Source organism: Neltuma alba, unplaced genomic scaffold, assembly GCF_004799145.2.
Source record: "Neltuma alba isolate B1F8T4 unplaced genomic scaffold, ASM479914v2 tig00005953_pilon, whole genome shotgun sequence".
Taxonomy (NCBI): domain Eukaryota; kingdom Viridiplantae; phylum Streptophyta; class Magnoliopsida; order Fabales; family Fabaceae; genus Neltuma; species Neltuma alba.
The window spans coordinates 18,540-36,081 of NW_021634292.1; the positions used below are offsets into that span (position 1 = coordinate 18,540).

Genomic DNA, 17,542 nt, shown 5'->3' on the forward strand with positions numbered 1-17,542 from the left:
GAATTTTCGATCACATACACTTCGATGGACCACACTTTGCTAACCCTCTATCTTGATTTCTCACGTTTTCAGTTTCCCAATTCAGACCCCTACAAGAATCTCAATTCTTAGCTTTCTCATTCTCTCCTTACCCCATCGATGCTTTGCCGCCTACTCTTAATGTTTGATTTCACGCCTCACCCTTAATCCAATTTTTAGGTCTCAGCCACATCACCTTAGTCTCAGCCACATCACCATTTTCTTTCTGCCACTTCACTATTTACTCCTTGCCACTTCATCATTTTAGATCAAATTTTTCTCACCCCCATCCTTGTAACCGTCAACGTTAGGCCTTTCAACGGCTGTGGTTAAAAAGCTCTCTTTTTTAATGTTTGTGTCTACTTTAGTACCCTTCAAAAGTAAATGGTGCCAGCTGTCTTTTTTATAGAACATGGTTGTTAAATCCGCACCTTAACCCATCCATTAATGTTGCTAATAGCAATGTGACTTTGAAGCATGTATGTGTTTGAATTAGCAACAAGAGAATAAATCTTAAACAAAATAAATTAAAAATTATAATTTTGAGTAAAACAGGTTTTGTTATAAAAAAAATTAGATGGTGTTCTTTTTTTAAATGATATGGTTCAAATTATATTTGAATGATTGTTATCATAATCATTTATTCATGCATAAATCACTAAAAAAATACAAGTTAATGTGTAAATAATCAATTTCAATTTTTAATTTTATTTTATCTTATAAGTAAATAATATATACTTGAACATATTTTATAATATATGAGTTTACATATAATTTAAAGGGAGTTTTTTAGTATATGAACCGTGTCCAACACCCATTAACATTACTCCCAATGACCAATTGACCATATTTCGTAATTCATAAGCTGGTGTTAACAGATTTTGATTATAACTCAGAAAGTGTTTAGATAGGAATCAAATCTCATTGTAACTTGCCTTATACCCGTACCGCATGGTAGGAAGAAAGTCTCATTGTAACTTGTCTCATACCCCTAGCAAAAAGAAAACTCGTGCAGAACCACTCTTGGTTCAAATGGTAAGGGTTGTATCAGATCATTACAGATCTCGAATTTGAGTTCTGAGATGGTAATTGTGTTAGATAGTTGGCGATAAAACTTTGCAATACTTATGGTAATCAATCCAAATCCCTATAGTTAAAGTAAAATTGATTCCAAATACCGGATAATTTACTACGTAAAAAAAAAAACTCTTTGCAGTGGCAACCTAGACTCCTTGCTGTGTTACCAGAGAGCAGCAAATCATCATTCAACAAGAGATGTGACAAAGGAGGCCCCTTCCTTTCCATTGTGATGGGTTGCCATTGTTATGGTCAGGGCAAATTGGACGCTAACCTTGAATCCAAGAAAACCAGCGAGATTCCGTCGCATTAAGGGAGGAAGCCACTCTCCATAATCATAAGGGATTTTGGCTTCCTGCACACCGAACCACTGAAACGATTAGATTGCTTCCCTTTTCCTTTCCCTTCCCAGGTTAGATTTCCACAGTACTAACGGGAAAGGAGGACATCCGATATCCCATCTGGTTATTTATTTATTTATTTTTGGACACTTAAAAGTACGGGCGTCTTATGTCAGACCTCCCTGGCATACTCATGCTGAAGAAATAACTGTTAAGATTATACTTTCGAAATTGATGAACTGAAAAGGGAACTGATATTGATTGATAAAGTTGATTTACACAAAAATAAAACCTTTCAAAGTATATATACCAGAAAATGGGATGCATCGCATATTTGTGTAGACGATTTTCAGAACCCCAGAAAATCTCCACATGACCCGATGGACCAAGACTGTAAACATATCAACCCTGCAGATGGAAACTCAATTCTCCTTCTCATCATCACTGGCAAAATCTTCATTGGTCCTGCCCCTATCCTTGACTTCTCCATCACTGTCCTGCAGATAAGCAGAATTTTCTCCTATGGGACTGGAATGTCTCTGTAATGGCTCATCGTCATCATCAGAATCTGATAAAGCTTGCCTCCGTCGACTAATAGTTGAAGGTGCAGCCTTCAAACAAAAAGGAGTAGGCAGTACTTCAGTCAGGAGAAAAGTGAACAACAAATTCAGGTCAGTGGTAGACAAAATAAGAGTAATGGACACCTATCAGGCATCCATTCTCCAGACACAAGGTTTATTTAGAATCAACCCATTGTTAGACGTTGATAATAAGATCATATCCAAATGGAGCTACTCCTGATTCTAAAGCCACGTATCTCTTATGGTTTAGAAAAGGAAAAATTGAGATGCACAAAACCTGAGGATAAAAATGAGCAGTAAATGTAGATAGTTTCAACGATTCATTACCGTCCTATCATCTACATCAGAGTCTTCAAGCCCAGCTGCCGCAAGAAGACCCTGGGCATTCTCCTCAGCACCATCATCATCATTTATCTGAGCATCAGGCTCTCTGTAGTTTATGTCAGCGTCTTCGAATTCATTTTCCTGTTCATCAATCATTTCACCTATTTCCTCTGTGTCATAGTGTGACTTTGAATGCTTATCCTTCTTTCTCCTCTTTCCACCCTTTCTTCTCCGCTTCTCATTAGGACCACCATCCTCATCATCAGACCTTTCTCTCCGTTTTGAAGAATGTGTGCTGCTCTTCCATTGCTCCTGAAATGCAGAGAGAAACTCAAAGCTTTTAAAGAACATTTTGCAGCATAACCACGATCTCTATTTGAGCAAACAACATTCACAAAAGCCATTCCAATCCCCCATGAAGGGAAATGGATGCATTTGGCAACCATACCTATGTTAATATATTAGACATGTAATGTGACATACAGGAACATAAAGCTTATTTGAATTGGTTACTCAGTCAGCAACATTAACTTGTTGCATTACAAATGTCAGATAACGCGCTTTACAGAATCATTTGTTCTCTTTATCAAGTTGTATTTATATATAATCTACCTTTCAGGTGCAGAATGCACTGTTGTCGGGAAAGATTTTGTTAATACTAAGGGATCCCTAGAAACTAGATAAACGCCTTATGCAGCAAGCGGAACCTTTTAGCCACCACACAAGATCTAGTCCTAAATGTCCTTGTGCTGTTACCCAGAAAATTATAATTCCAAAATGTCGCTCAGTGGAGTATTTTTCCCAACATGTTCCATGAAGACAATCATATAATGCCAAACCATCTCTTATTCTGCATTGTTCAAGACAACCTCGCTAAGATACCAAGAATCTAAGCCAAATGCAAAACAAAAAGAAGACTATTCAGCTTGGATTCTTACCTTTACACGCTTAAAATGTTCCTCTTGTTGCTGTACTCGTTTTAGTTCATCCTCTTGCTTTCTCCTTTCCAGCTGTTTACAAACAAAAGTCAGCAAAAGTCATCTACAATTTGAACATTTAGATATCAACTAGTAAGCATGCAGCAGGTGCTAAGCAATCATGAAAAGAAAACCTGATATTTCCTTTGTTCTTCAGCCTTTCGCCGGGCTTCCTCAGCCAACGCAACCTGACGAGCAAGTTCTTGTCTCTGTCGCATCTGCTGCTCCTCACGCTCAGCTGCTTCAAGGTGAACTTTTGCAGCTGAAAGTAAGTGGTTGCAGTAACCAACATGAGTTTCTATTTTCTTCTCATCAAACCCATGAATGTGCAGGTTGGAAGCCGCAGACAACTGACTAAATATACGGACCGCATTTTGCAGCTCTGCAACAGTTGCTCGCACCTAACAGTAAGAAACACATGTCAAATAGAGAGCAGAACATCAAGTGACCAAAGTAGATTCTACTTCAGCGTGATCTGCCAACAAAGGTACAAGGAACTTAGAGGAATAAATCAAATTAACAACCCATGAAGCCTAGCCTCAGAAATAAGCTGGAAACCACACCAAAATAATGCAACAGATTAAGATGCTAATGCGCAAACTCTCTCAAATCTCAATCAAGAACATATTTCTAAAATACTAGGCATAACACAATAAGATAGAAATCTTTAAATCAATGCCCTCTCAAAATCCCTCAATACTAGACCATAGATAATGACTTGAACAGAAATAATAACTGACATAGCGCAATTGAGCTGATACTTAAGACACAGCTGACTACATTTTTTTTTTCTTTTTTTTGCCTTTAAAGAACACTGCCACAATTGAGGTTGGAGAACCGAATGCTACATGATCAGCTTTCACCAAAATATTCAAGGGATCTAAGAAAAAAACCTCATCTGCAGTCCTCTTAGCCTTTTGTAGCGTTGATGCTGAAAACTTTTGCATCGCAACACCAGCATCAAATCTTAGTGTATAATTTGAGGGTGCCAAATGGATAGCTCTCAATAGAGTTTTTATACAGTCTTGCCACTGTTCAGCTTCATAATGGGTACGAGCTAGGTATAGAAGTATTTGTGAATCTGTGTTATGATAGAACTTCCGCAAGCAGTTCTGGTACTGCATGAACCAAGGGTAATTAGCATATAATTTCCACAGTAAAAGGACTTCAGGAGATACAAAAGAATAGAGTGAATAGAGGACATGCTGAGTCGCTAACCATTTTCACCGCCAAGGCAAAATTGCCCTGAGCAAAATACACATGGGCCAAGTTTATCCACACATCAGGCATCTGCACAAAAACACTCCCACTTGCAGCTTCTTGAACCTACAAAAATTTAAGGAAATAATTAGCAGTTGAAACTTCAAAGTTTATATATTCATGGCCCAAAGATTAGTAACATATCAAAGGACCTGTGTGAAGATATCCTTTGAAACATCAAAGTGACCTTTTTCTGCTAAGACTACCCCAGCACCATTGGCAGCATACAAATTAGCAGAATGCTGTATTAAAACCTACAATTTTTTTTTTAAATCAGGGAAAAAAATTAACAAAACGATCGTTGTCAGGACAGTGTTAATACACAGTAATGAAAGTACATGAATGAGTAGGTTTGACTCCAGAAAAGACACCCAATCTAATTGAGATTCCATATTCTTTTCCGATTTTTCTCTCAAACAAGTATGTTTTACATACTCTTCCTCATGCTGTAGGGTAACTACTAAATACATGTAGAGGCAACTAGAAAATCCTCTAGTTGAAGGAAAAATACAACACTTCATATTCTTTCCCCCTATTTGTTTTCAATTTAACGTACATTAAGTAGACGAAATACAAATATCAAAGGAATCAGATATCACCCTAGAGAACAAAAGTTGAGAAAACCATGACCTCAGGCATTGCAGAGAATAGCTCTTAAAGGGTCAGTTAGAAAGATGAAAGAGTCATACTCTGGTATAAAGTTCCTTGGCCTTTTCCAAATGAGTAGCTTCCAGCTTTGGATTTCTCTTCTCATTGCGAACTGCTGCAAAGTAGTTCCAGTTTCCCTATTCACATCAAACAAGTAACACAATTAAGAACAAAAGCTATTCGATTCTACAGTGGGAAAAGCAACATCTAAAGCAGCCACATGTATAACCATATTTTAGTCCTAGCAATTGTAATTCAGTTTCAACCATTAATAGCATAACCTAATGATGAAGAAACACAGTTTGCAGGAATTTGGAATAAAGAAATCATGAAGCACATTGCACATGAAATAATAGACATACCAGGGAAAGAGTAGCATAGGAGTCTTTTCCATCAGTTGCATCACTAGCTGCCCGAAGGGTTTCTTTTGCCTTCACCCAATCATCATTTCTTAACTCCAACTCACCAAGCATAGACAAAGCATTTGGACATTTTTCATTGACCTTCAAGGCATCATTAACCTACAGAGCGAGGTGATTGACACAAAAAAGGTTATATAACTTAAAAAAGGAAGACTGATAAGACCATGGGGATAGCAGTCACCAATTCAATGCTTAGGAGGATGTTATTCCGAGCCTTCGCGATAGCAGCTAGCCTCAAATAGGCATCAATATAGTCTGGATACTGGGGAGAGAGAAAAATAAATAAATAAGAAATCAGCAAGAGAGAAAATTTTATGCAGTACGTAAAGAACAAATTGTTTAAGAAAGGCTATGGGAGTTATCTGTGATAGGAATGTAGCTAATAAACTTAAAAGGGAAGTTTTATGCAACAATGCTGTATGGCAATGAATGCTGGGCTTTAAAAAGACAATAAGAGAATAAAGTTGGGCTAGTAGAGATGATGTTGAGATGGATGTGTAACCATACAAGAAAAAAAAGAAGATTCAGAATGATCATATAAGAATAAGAGTAGGCATGGCACCTATTAAAGAGACAACAGTAGAAAATCGTTTGCATTAATTTGGACATGTACAAAGAAGACTATTAGAGGCACCAATGGGGAGAGCAGATAAGACAATATTGAGTTCTCTGAAAAGGGGTAGAGGAAGACCAAAGAGAATATTCAATGAAATTATTGAACAAGAACTTTTGTTTAACAATCTATCCAAACATTTGGTTATTAATAAAGCACAATAATGCCATGCAATCTATGTAACTAATCACATCTAGTAGGATAAAACATGTTGTATTAAGAGTCACTATTTTAAAAGGGGGACACAAATGAGTTGCAGTATGCTTCGATGTTAACTGGGTAGGTTTAGTCACTAACAAACAGGAGGTCATCTACATGTTATTGTACCTTTGTTTGCAATAACTTGGCAACTTGAAGAAGCACAAACAGTTAATGGCATTACATGGGCTGGGGGCCTCTAATGTGTCTCCCTCTAATGCCCTTTGTACTGCCCCAATCTCCCAGACGTTTCTTTGATCATTAGATTCTATATTAAACGATTGACATTTTGATATCAAAACCATACATTTTTAGAGCATTTCTTTGGAAAATTGTAAGAAAGTTCAAAACTGCACCTAGGGGTGTTCAATAGTGTCCCGTCCTTGTCCCAATCATATCAAGTTTGGGACGGGACAAAATCCACATTGGGACAAGACGAGACGCGAGACAAGGTGTCCTAGTCCCATCTGAGATATATACATTTATTAAATTTCATTAGTTTATTTCTAAACACATTTATAATATTATATTATCAAAAAGAAACCCCAAATCTATTATTTCTAATGTTTTATACCTTGGGCATTTACATATACTGTGTGTGTTTATTTATAATATTATACTTCTTTAATCACTTTAACTTATGAATTTCTCAAATCTCTATTGTAAATTTTTTCATATTCACGGTGAATATAAACCCTTTTCGAAATTCATATGATGTGCACATATCTTGATCACTCATAATATTAGAGAAGAAGAATTGCATTCTAAAAATCAACACATAAATGCAAGCAGGTTTTAATTATTTATTTTCTGTATAAAATTTACAAACAAACTCCAAAGAAGAACTTACCAGAGAAGAATTGGATGTCCCCAAAACAAGACACGCTCCATACTTCTCTGACTTAGTATATCAAATGTTAATGGCTTAATAATTCTTGAATAAAATATCACCATTTTATTCTTTGGCTTTGATTATGTCTTGAAATGGAGATTATATTTTGAAATCACATACGCAGAATTATGATGCAATGAGAATATTGTGCTCTTTTATGATTAGAATATTATCTTATTTTGAGATTTTGTTGTGTAAAGACTAAGGGTGAACATGAGTGATTGCAAATTGGAGAGCAAAATCAAGTTTTTTTTTTTAAATTTTCACTCAAAAAAAGGAAAAAAAAAAAGGGCGGGATGTCCCGGTCTTCGGGACAGGAAGGGACATGGGACAAAATCCCGTCCCCATTCACCAGGACGGAATCAAGACGGGGTTGCCTCAGTCTCGTCCCATCCATGAACACTCTTGTCTGCACCATTTATCACGGTAAGATGTCAAAACATCACTCATTTTATATAGAATTTAATGATCAAAAGAAAAGGAAAGGAGCATTTAGGATGCTGGGCATTAAAAAAAAACATTAGAAGCCCCAAGCTCAGTATCACATAGTAGTGCAGAAGCAAAATTTCAAGAGCCATGAAATATGTGAGGGAATATGGCTGAACAGGTCGCTCAAGGCGTTGGAAATAAATGTTTAAGTGCCAATGCAAGTCTTTTGTGATAATATGGCTACCACTGGAACTTTTAAAAATCCCATACATCCCTGGCCTATTGATCAAGACATTGGCAAGAGCAAAGTTTGAAGCCCAAAGGAGTAAGCGGGGAATTATCAATATCGAATCTCTAGCTTAAGGGGGAGTCTTGAAGAATATGCGTGCAATGGCCCAGCCCAATTAAAGCAAACTAGCTAAGCTGTAATCTTGATTTATTTTTAATTTTAATTAGATGTCATTCACTCATTTGTTTTTTGCTTTTGGTTTTATCTATTCAGTTTAGATACACCAGAATTTTATTTTAGTTTGCTAAAGATAGATTTGAAATTCACTGCGATTTTCCAAAGCACTGACTAAACCCTAGCTGCAAATGTACCAATTCAGATTACAAATAAATTTTTCAATTACTCAGCCAATCTTCAAAATGAAAATTAATTTCAATGTGTTTAGTCCTCTCACGAGAGACAGGATAAGAAGCTATGCGTACAGTAGCTTGACGTCAGAATTCAAAGTTTCTAGAAAGAAAGAAGAGAAATAGAGCAAGAGGAGAATGGTAATTGTTGACAGTGAATACCTATCCGCACAAGCTTCTTATTTATAGTGAAGATACGAGACAATGTATTGACAACTAATAATTACAGAAAATTCTCCATGACTATTTTCCATCAATTATAATCAACTCTAACCATGTAAAATCAATTATAATCTACAACTGATTATAAAAGCTCTAATAACTTGACTCAAAAGCTTAAACTAAAAATAAAGGCCTGTGAATAGTCTTATTATAATCTCTTGACAAATAATAAATGAAATACAGGTTGAAGTTGTGGTTGTCAAGAGAGGCACAAACAATCAATTCCAGGCAGTGACAGAAGAGGTCAGAACATTAACAACTAGCATCACAGTACATATTTTGCCCGAAGCAATCTGACATTTCAAACACACCATCAGATGGCATTTGGAACACTTAAATTTTTTTAATGTAGTATTTAGCATTCAATACGCTTGCAGCAGGTCTTTACTGAACCACATAGATATATGCATGTTGACAAACAAATTTTTGCTGTAATGAATACAAATATACCTTAAACAAGATCAGGCGATACAGTATACTTGCAGCTCCAGATTTGTTCAGCAACTCAAGTAATCTGGCCAGGTTAAAGAGTACTGTGACTTTGTCCCATGGTACTTCCACATGGTGACCGTTACTTTCAAGGTCATGAAATAATTGCATCTCCTTGAATTGCAGAATGGATGCAGCAGCATCAACAAATGACTTCTTTTCATCATTAATGAAAGAGAGCCATATTCCATCACCTAGAGCCTCTTCAAAAGTTTGTTGAGCAAGCTGAAATAATATAGAGATGAAAGGGATTTTTTAAACAGGATCATAACAATAGAATGTCGGACTTCCAAGAGAAGAACAAACCTGAAAATCCCCCCTTTCAAACTGAAGGACGCCAATATTATTGAGTAATTCAATTGGTACTTCTTGACCTCCCTTCTTAAAAAGTGTACGTGCCTGTAACGGATTTTCAAAATCCCAATTATAATAAATATATTGAGACTTCAACAACAAAGTCCTTCATCAAATATGAAGATAACATTTGCAGACCACAAAAGATTTTAGCCTCTTACAGTTTTGAAAGCATCCAGAGCAGCTCCTGTGTCAGACGAAATCAATAATTCTCCCAGTTCCAGAAATGCCTGAATACAGTTTAAAGAAAATACAAAATTAAACCAAGAGCTAGAAAATTTTAGAGAGAGAGAAGCCAAGAGTTAGAGAATAGCAAATTCTTGTCGTATAAACTTTGGTCTCAGGGATGTCAAAGAATCAGTGCAATGAATCTCATGGAATTTGGCGCTACACACTGGTGCTAACAATAACTATGGACATGGCCCCTCATGCAAAAGCCCTTTCAGCTTTAAGAGTGGACAAAGACATGACTATTTGTAGCAACATTGTATTTCTTATAATACTTTTTAAACGGATTATTTCCAGTTGTCCTTCAATTCTTGCGTAGTATTTCTCCCTTTCCCACATTTGTTTGTATGTGGTAGAATACAGGTTTGGGTTAGGGCAGTTCCTTAGGCACCTTCACATCTACTTACAACAAGCGCATACACACAAGCAAGCTTGAATCCTGTCAGCATGAGAATGCCGTTGCTTATAGCCTTATAGCCTTTCAACGGCAGTTACACATTGGTCGAGACTCACACAACAGTCAATACTCAAGATTTCATTTAGCTAAGTGGCCTATAGATTATAATAGTAAAGTTCACCGTAAAGATCAGTACATTCATTCCCTAGTTACTTTATTTCCAAGGCACCGCATGAGCAAGCCAGGCTACTCATGCTAGGCAGCTAACTGCTCATTGAGGAGAAAACAATAGAAAACCGATTGAAATGATTTGGTCACGTGCAAAGAAAGCCTTGGAACGCACCAATGAGAAGAATTGATCAAACAGTATAGAGTCCTTTAAAAAAGAGTAGAGAAAGGCCCAAGACAACACTTAATGATGTCATTGAGCGAGATCTTTCAATTAACAATATATCCAAAGATTCGGCTTTGGATAGGGCTCCATGACGTCGTGCGATCCATGTAGCCGACCCCACCTAGTGGGATAAAGCTTTGTTGTTGTTGTTGTATTTACCTTGATTGTTCCCCAATTAGTGTGTGTGTGTGTTGTCATGAAGAGAACTCTAATAACACACCACATTTAATTTCATTTCGGAACCTTCAATTATTAATAAAATGTTCCAAGGATGATTTTGCAAATTTTCTAAAAACTTTATGACACGAAGACATGATTAGGACAAGAATGTGCATCAACACTAGTAACTTCATCAGACCATGTGCCAAATATTGCTAGATTTAGAAGATAGGACACTTTTGGGCAACTATGCTGTTGTGATTATATTCAATTAAAGGTCATAAGGTCACTTAATAGTTAATGACGGAAAGGAGAAGGTTAAAATAGAAGTTAAAATAATAGATTATTAATTCTATATCCTCATGTGGTCAAGCAAATGGCATGACAAGTAGAAACCTTCAAGACATCCTTTAGCACAAAGGCAGCGCTTCAAGAAGGCCATGCATGTGACAGAAGGTGGAAGATCAACAGGAATTTTAAATTAAATCTTTGCAAGGAAAGTTGTATTAAAAATTAAAAATTAAAAAAAAATGTTAACACCATAGATTTTCACCTGAGCATCACGTGGATCTATTTTTGTAGCTTTCCTCAAAAATTCCTGGCCCTTATCGGCCTGGCCAAGCTGAACATATATATGCCCCACTGACTGTAAGAAAAGAGAAATTACGAAAATAAGAAATGTGACATAATAGTTTGACAACAAGAAGAATTAGCCTTATCCCAATAGGCAGAGTCAACTATAAGGATTACATGATGCCATTACATTTTATCAACAACCAAATTTTTGTATAAATTATTAGACAAAAGGTCCTGCTCAATAAGAAATGTGACGTAATAGTTAAGTTAAAAAAATGACAGTAATTTCTTAGCAGCAATAAGGGAAAATTTCTGAGGGGGACAGGGTGGGGCATTTGGTTATAGCAGAATGTGCATCTTTAACCAGAAGTGTCTTCCTTCCCATTTTCTTCGGAAATAGATTGCCTTTATGGCTTCATTGTGGGGCTAAGTGAATGCGCTTTCTAGGCAGTGTCCCTTGGATTTGCAAAGAACTTGGAAAGCTCGTCTAGTTACATACCCTGTAATTTTCCATTGTCTTTTATCTTTTGATACTAGAGGATTTTGTGCCCCCTTTTATGTACTTTTCTCTATCCAATTGAATAAACTTTCTTGAGAGGGAGGGGGAAGCTTGTACTTCTGACAGATTTTGCTTGAGACATAACAAATTACAGTATAATCATCAATCTCTTTTGCTAAACCATCAGTACCCTAATGTACAAATCATGGGTGAAAGATTCACCGATTGCAGAGTTTTACAGATCATTTTCAGCAAACAGAAATTCCAATTAAAAGTTTAGTATTTGCATGCACAAAGGTTTTACATGACCTCATCACCACAAAATTTCCAGTGACCACATGGCAGGTGATGACCAGACTAGTTGGACACTTAATGACTTTACGGATTGTCATTTGCTGTAATCTAACCTTGCAAGTCATGCACAAAATAAACATTTATTTTCCTATCTTCCACTTAAAATTACACCAAGAATTCAGAAATCTGAGCACTTACTTTTAATGTCTCACAATACCGGGTACACCTCCAAAACCTTTTCAAAATTTGAAAGCGCACTTCTAAAATCTCCCAATTTTAGTTGCACTTGTCCCAACCCTGCAACGAAGTAAAAGAAATTAGGACAAAAAGTTAGGAGAGGAACATAAATCACCCGATGATATGGACCAAGATAAAACAGTTGAAAAACAACATGAAACCCTATTAAATAACAATAATCTCCCTCAAGAAGGGAAAGAAGTCACAACAGTAAGGAAGCTCTCTAAAACATAAAGATAAATGATGAAGAACAACTCTCTTCCTCCACCCTAACCTAGGATTTGAGAGGCCAGCACTCTCCTCACCAAACTCAAGTTTACAAAATGATTCTTGCCTCCCTCAGATAAACCAACGGCCCAGTATAAATCAAAAGTGATGCACACAGTACCCAAAATACCCTTTTGACTACATGTAGGTCTGAAACATCCTAAATAATACTAGCTTTCTGCTCTTTCTCCAAAATAGTATGGTCAACATCCTGGTTACTAAAAAGCAACTTCCCTTTTGCTTGAATCTTTTGCCTTGCCAGTAAAAAGAGATTCTATCACCCTATGAAAGTATATTGAGATGCTATTAAGAATACATATCATGAAAAGAACATAAGACATAACTAATAACATCAGGCCACCTAAAAGTAATCAAGATTCTAGTAAACGGCCTAGTCACATCATGCAAGACAATCACTGGATTCACTACTTAGAAATGATAAATTTTGTGATCCATGGCAAAAATCTCAAAGATCCAATAAACCATAACACTAATTCAATTTCCCACTGTTAACACATGCCACACCCCTTCTTATAGCATAGAGTTTGTGGTCGAATATCCTAATTACCCTGATTAAAATTCCCTAAACAGCTTTACTTCCTAGATTCCCATACCAAATTACTCTCCCTTGAAAATTGATCTTTGTCCTCAAGGATCAATACAAAGGCACGAGGATAACACAAAATTCTGAAAACAATAATGTTTCCTTGCTTCGTTCAGCAGACTTGACCTTTCTTACTAGATATTGGATTAACTATCAAAAGATGCTAAGCCCCCAAAAAGAACTTGTGCAAAGGTCATTTTCTTCTCTTCTGTCTCCTTTCCAGAGACCAAGGGAGGAGACACATCCCCTCCTTTCGCTATTGTAAAAAAGGTAAAGTTTTCAGTTCTATTAATATTAACATATTTGATAACAACCTAGGACTTTCTCCACTAAATATGACGATGTCTTGGACTATTAGGCCAAGTAACCTCCAAGTCCATATATGGTTCTGGACTCGTAGAGCGTTGCAGCCGCTCTTTTGAATTGTTGTGCAGCACAGAATCCACATTGCACAAAACCAACATGTGAGACAGTCTAGAATTTTCAAAGAGTTTGACCCATAAGCCCATCTTCAAGTCCTGGTCAAGCCCAAAAACAAGAAGAACCATGCTATTCCCTGAAACTACATAGAAAGATATCTTGTCCACAAATGATAACATAACAATAGTGTTTTAAGCCCCCTGACAATCCACAAAACACCCATTTCGTATCATTATACTTGCCCCAACCTGGACACCTCCCATCACAATTGTCCCTTCCAATTCCAAACTCACCACATTGCACGTTGAGGGAACAAAATAGCAATAAGGTATGAGCATTTTTGGTCCTCCATAGGAAGCCCATTAAGTAACAGATGTTAATGTCTTTTGACTGTCCAAACCAAGTACAGTCTTCCCAAACCTTTTGATTCTACAAAGCAGAACAAGCAAGTAGAGACATTCACGACATGCTAAAAAAATCTTCTCACCTGATGTTTTGGCATCACAAACTCCTTGTTGGAGATGTCTTTTATTTGAAGCCCTAGTAACAAACTAGTAGTAAACAGTCATTTGATTTTTGGACTTTGTTTTGCTAAAGGTGTTTTAACAGATCCCTTTTGACAAAACTACCTAAGCCATAAAATAAAAATGCATTGTGCAACAATCCTTAGTTCCATTCCTCGGTCACAAGAGCCCTGTGAAGCAAATTTATGTCCTCACTTGGTTATTTGCGCCCCTTCTCCATGTCCTCAATCACTACATCTAACACTGTCTCCGCTATTATGTTCATCCACTCTTTTTCAAATCCTCACATATTTTATCTCTTCATTGGCAAGGACATTGTGTAAGGCATTGGCAAACCATGCGAGTTAGATATCTTAATTCCCCCTAATTATATTCCTTGAATACCCTTACCTCCTAAATTCCATATAACATTCAATTTTACAACCCTAGGTCATATTTTAAAGTCAAAACAAAATTGCCTCAACCTAGAGGAAAAAAAGCAATTGATCCTGTACTTCCTTTTAGATAAAAGCAATAGATATTTACGAGTTCAATGGTGTTGGAATCCTATTCCTAGGTATGCTAAGTAAACTTTTAATCATAATGAAGGCATAAAATAACGTTAAATAAACTATAAATTCTCAAATAAGCCTGTGCGAATGACCATAGTAAGGAAACACAAATTCATGGGGCTTGTTGACTTCCTTGACAGATGCCATGTAATAAAGTCCAGCTTTCTCATAGTCCCTATAGTCCAAAGATATCAGTGTCATTAGCAATACTAAAGCTTGAAAATCACAGAAAATATGAGGGGCAGGTGAACATCTGAATTTTAGTACTACCCAAAAAGGAGGAACTAGGAAGCTAATGAAGTACCAAAGAAGATAATTAATGTTTGAGGAGGGAAAGGGGGCTCACTCCGCTTAGAAGTTCAAAAACCAATAGGAAAAGAAAAGAAATTGAGATAGGGAACTAATCAATAATAAGTTGAATTTTGTTTTTCTGAATTTCATTGCATATATGCCATCCTAACGCATCTGTTTCACTAAATAGAAGTTGGAACAGCAGGTTACATAAGTGCAGATCAATGTCTACCAAAACAGAATTCAGATGGTCTATCAATAAGTCAGAGTCCTTAACAATTGCTCACTATAACTTCTTAATAAGCAAATTTCAAAAATTTGATAACAGGCAAGAAGACCACAAGAATGGTGTAACTTGTTCAACTTCTTCAACCTGGCTCATTTGCTTGTGAGGGCAATTGAGCCACTAACTACTCAAGAAGCGATGCACATCTCACCCCAACCTAAGAAAAAATAAACAATATGTTGTAGCTCAAATTGTGCTAAGAATGTATTTTTTTGATGCTCTGCACAAACAGATGGACCAGGGCATTGCTTGCAATAAGAAATCAAGCAGAAATAAACATTACCTCAAACCTCATCAATATTTAGCCAACAGCAAAATCGAAGCGTCAGCTCTCAAAAAAAGAATTGAACAGGGAAAAAGATTTGATTTCCAACCTTGCTATGGTAAGATCGTGCTAAATTGTAATAAGAATGGACTTCGTTGGACCATGATTTGTAACGGCTAGCTAGTGCAGTTTCTGTCAGTTGCTCAACTAAAAAATGTTGACCAGTGAAGAAAAAATGGTTGGCTAGATAATTCAGAGCCATTGCACAGTAGGGATAGATCTCAAATGCTCTCTGCATTTTTACCATTCCTTCCTAATTCCAGCAGCTGAAAGATGCCATAGAGTTCAATCAGCCGGTAAGTGAGAAGTTAGTATCAGAAGGTACTTCCTTCAGTCCTTGATATAGGACCCCCTTAACCAAATCACATGAATTAAGGTGAGAAGTTAAAATTAGTTGACAACCTTAATTTTAAAAAAAAATATATATTCCAGTGTCTTTCCAAGGGTACCCTACCCTTCCTAAAAGTGGGTACACTTTATTTTCTAAAGCAATTTGAAATAAATTAAATAGGGGTATTACTACTAAAAAAAATTGGTCCTATATGTAGGATCAAACTAAAGGGCCTTAGTAAGACTAGAGGGACTATATAGTGAAAGCACAAAACAACATGATAGGAAGGGAGAGTGTACCTTCATTAGTGCGCAGATCCATTATCGCGAGTGCAACAAGAGCTTCAACATTTTCAGGATCTAACTGGTAAAATATGGAAAAACCAAGAACAAAACATAAAGACATTAGCACTAGCAAAATTACTCAATTGATGATGCATTAGCCATTGATAAAATTCACTTACCTGCAAAACACGTTCAAAAAGCCTGTTGTGCTTTTTCAAATTGACCTAATTTGTACCGACATAGACCTATGCCAAGTCTCACAGCAGCAGGGCAATTGGGATACACTTGCAATGCCCTCTAACAAAATTAAAACTGCTATCAAAAGTCATGTTTATAGAATGTCACAGAAGAAAAAAAAGAATGGGCCAAGATGACAGTGATGAAACGTTTTTAAACCCATTATTTATTTTCACATAATTCAATTTCTGAAAACCCATCTTGGAAAAACCTCTCTACTCAGTTAAAGTGCCCATTACTTCCTATTATTTCTCTGATCCATCAACCTTCACGTCTCAAATTTGCACACACCAACCACAGCTCTTTTGATATCTTTAGTGATGCTATATAAAAGATGACATTGATGAAGTAATGCAGAAACAGATAACAACAATGTATTTAATACCTCATCAAACAGAAAAACGTTGCTTACAAGCATCAAAGAATATGGCTATATTACAAACCCTGTACAACTCAAGTGAATCAGAATAGCGACCACGATTGAACTCAACACATGCCTGTAGATGTTCAGAAAAGTTATTGCGAGAAATACAAAACACAAATGAAATTTTTATCAAATGAAAAAAAGGCAGGCCTCAAACTTGCTCTGCCCTTGAGCAATCACAGAACAGATAAAGAGTAGACGACATCAAGTACACCGGAAACGAAGCAAAAGCATAGTAAAGTAAACTCCTAGAAACCAAGACATGGAAATAAATGGTCAACAAAGAAATGCATAAAAAATAAACCAGTTGACCATCCAAAGTGAAAAATATAGGTCATTTCGGATTGAACAAATTTTGCATGTAGCATTGGTGTGAAAAAGAAATCAACATAGCTCACCATCAATCCTAATGGGAAAAAAGGTACCAAGACAAAAAACCTCTTAAGCCATCCAACTTCAAATCAATTATCTACTGTTTCAACGTTTATGGCAGCTAGCTTTCACAGAACTGCTCAATAATGTAAATAACTACCCCCGATCCTTAATATAAGAACTCGTTTGACTTTTATTTTAATCCTAGAATAAGACCCCAATCCACTTTGTCTCTCATATTTATCATTTTTTCCCAAGTAGTCCTTATAATAATAGTAATTCTAACCAACCTTGATTAGCAAGGATATTTTAGGAAAGACAACACCTACTTATTACAAATAACTAACTTAACCAATTTCCT

General features: G+C 36.4%; 1 long non-coding RNA gene and 1 pseudogene across 1 annotated transcript; both read right to left on the reverse strand.

Moving 5' to 3' along the window:
* Nucleotides 1-1,667: 1,667 nt before the first annotated feature.
* LOC114749124 (protein CTR9 homolog) lies at nucleotides 1,668-14,832 on the reverse strand (annotated as a pseudogene).
* Nucleotides 14,833-15,780: 948 nt separating this feature from the next.
* On the reverse strand, nucleotides 15,781-16,347 carry LOC114749125 (uncharacterized). Its single transcript, XR_003740528.1, has 3 exons — nucleotides 16,328-16,347; nucleotides 16,164-16,227; nucleotides 15,781-15,799 (listed from the first exon to the last, which is right to left on the reverse strand). It is a non-coding gene; the product is annotated as an uncharacterized LOC114749125 (long non-coding RNA).
* Between the last annotated feature and the right edge of the window lie 1,195 nt (nucleotides 16,348-17,542).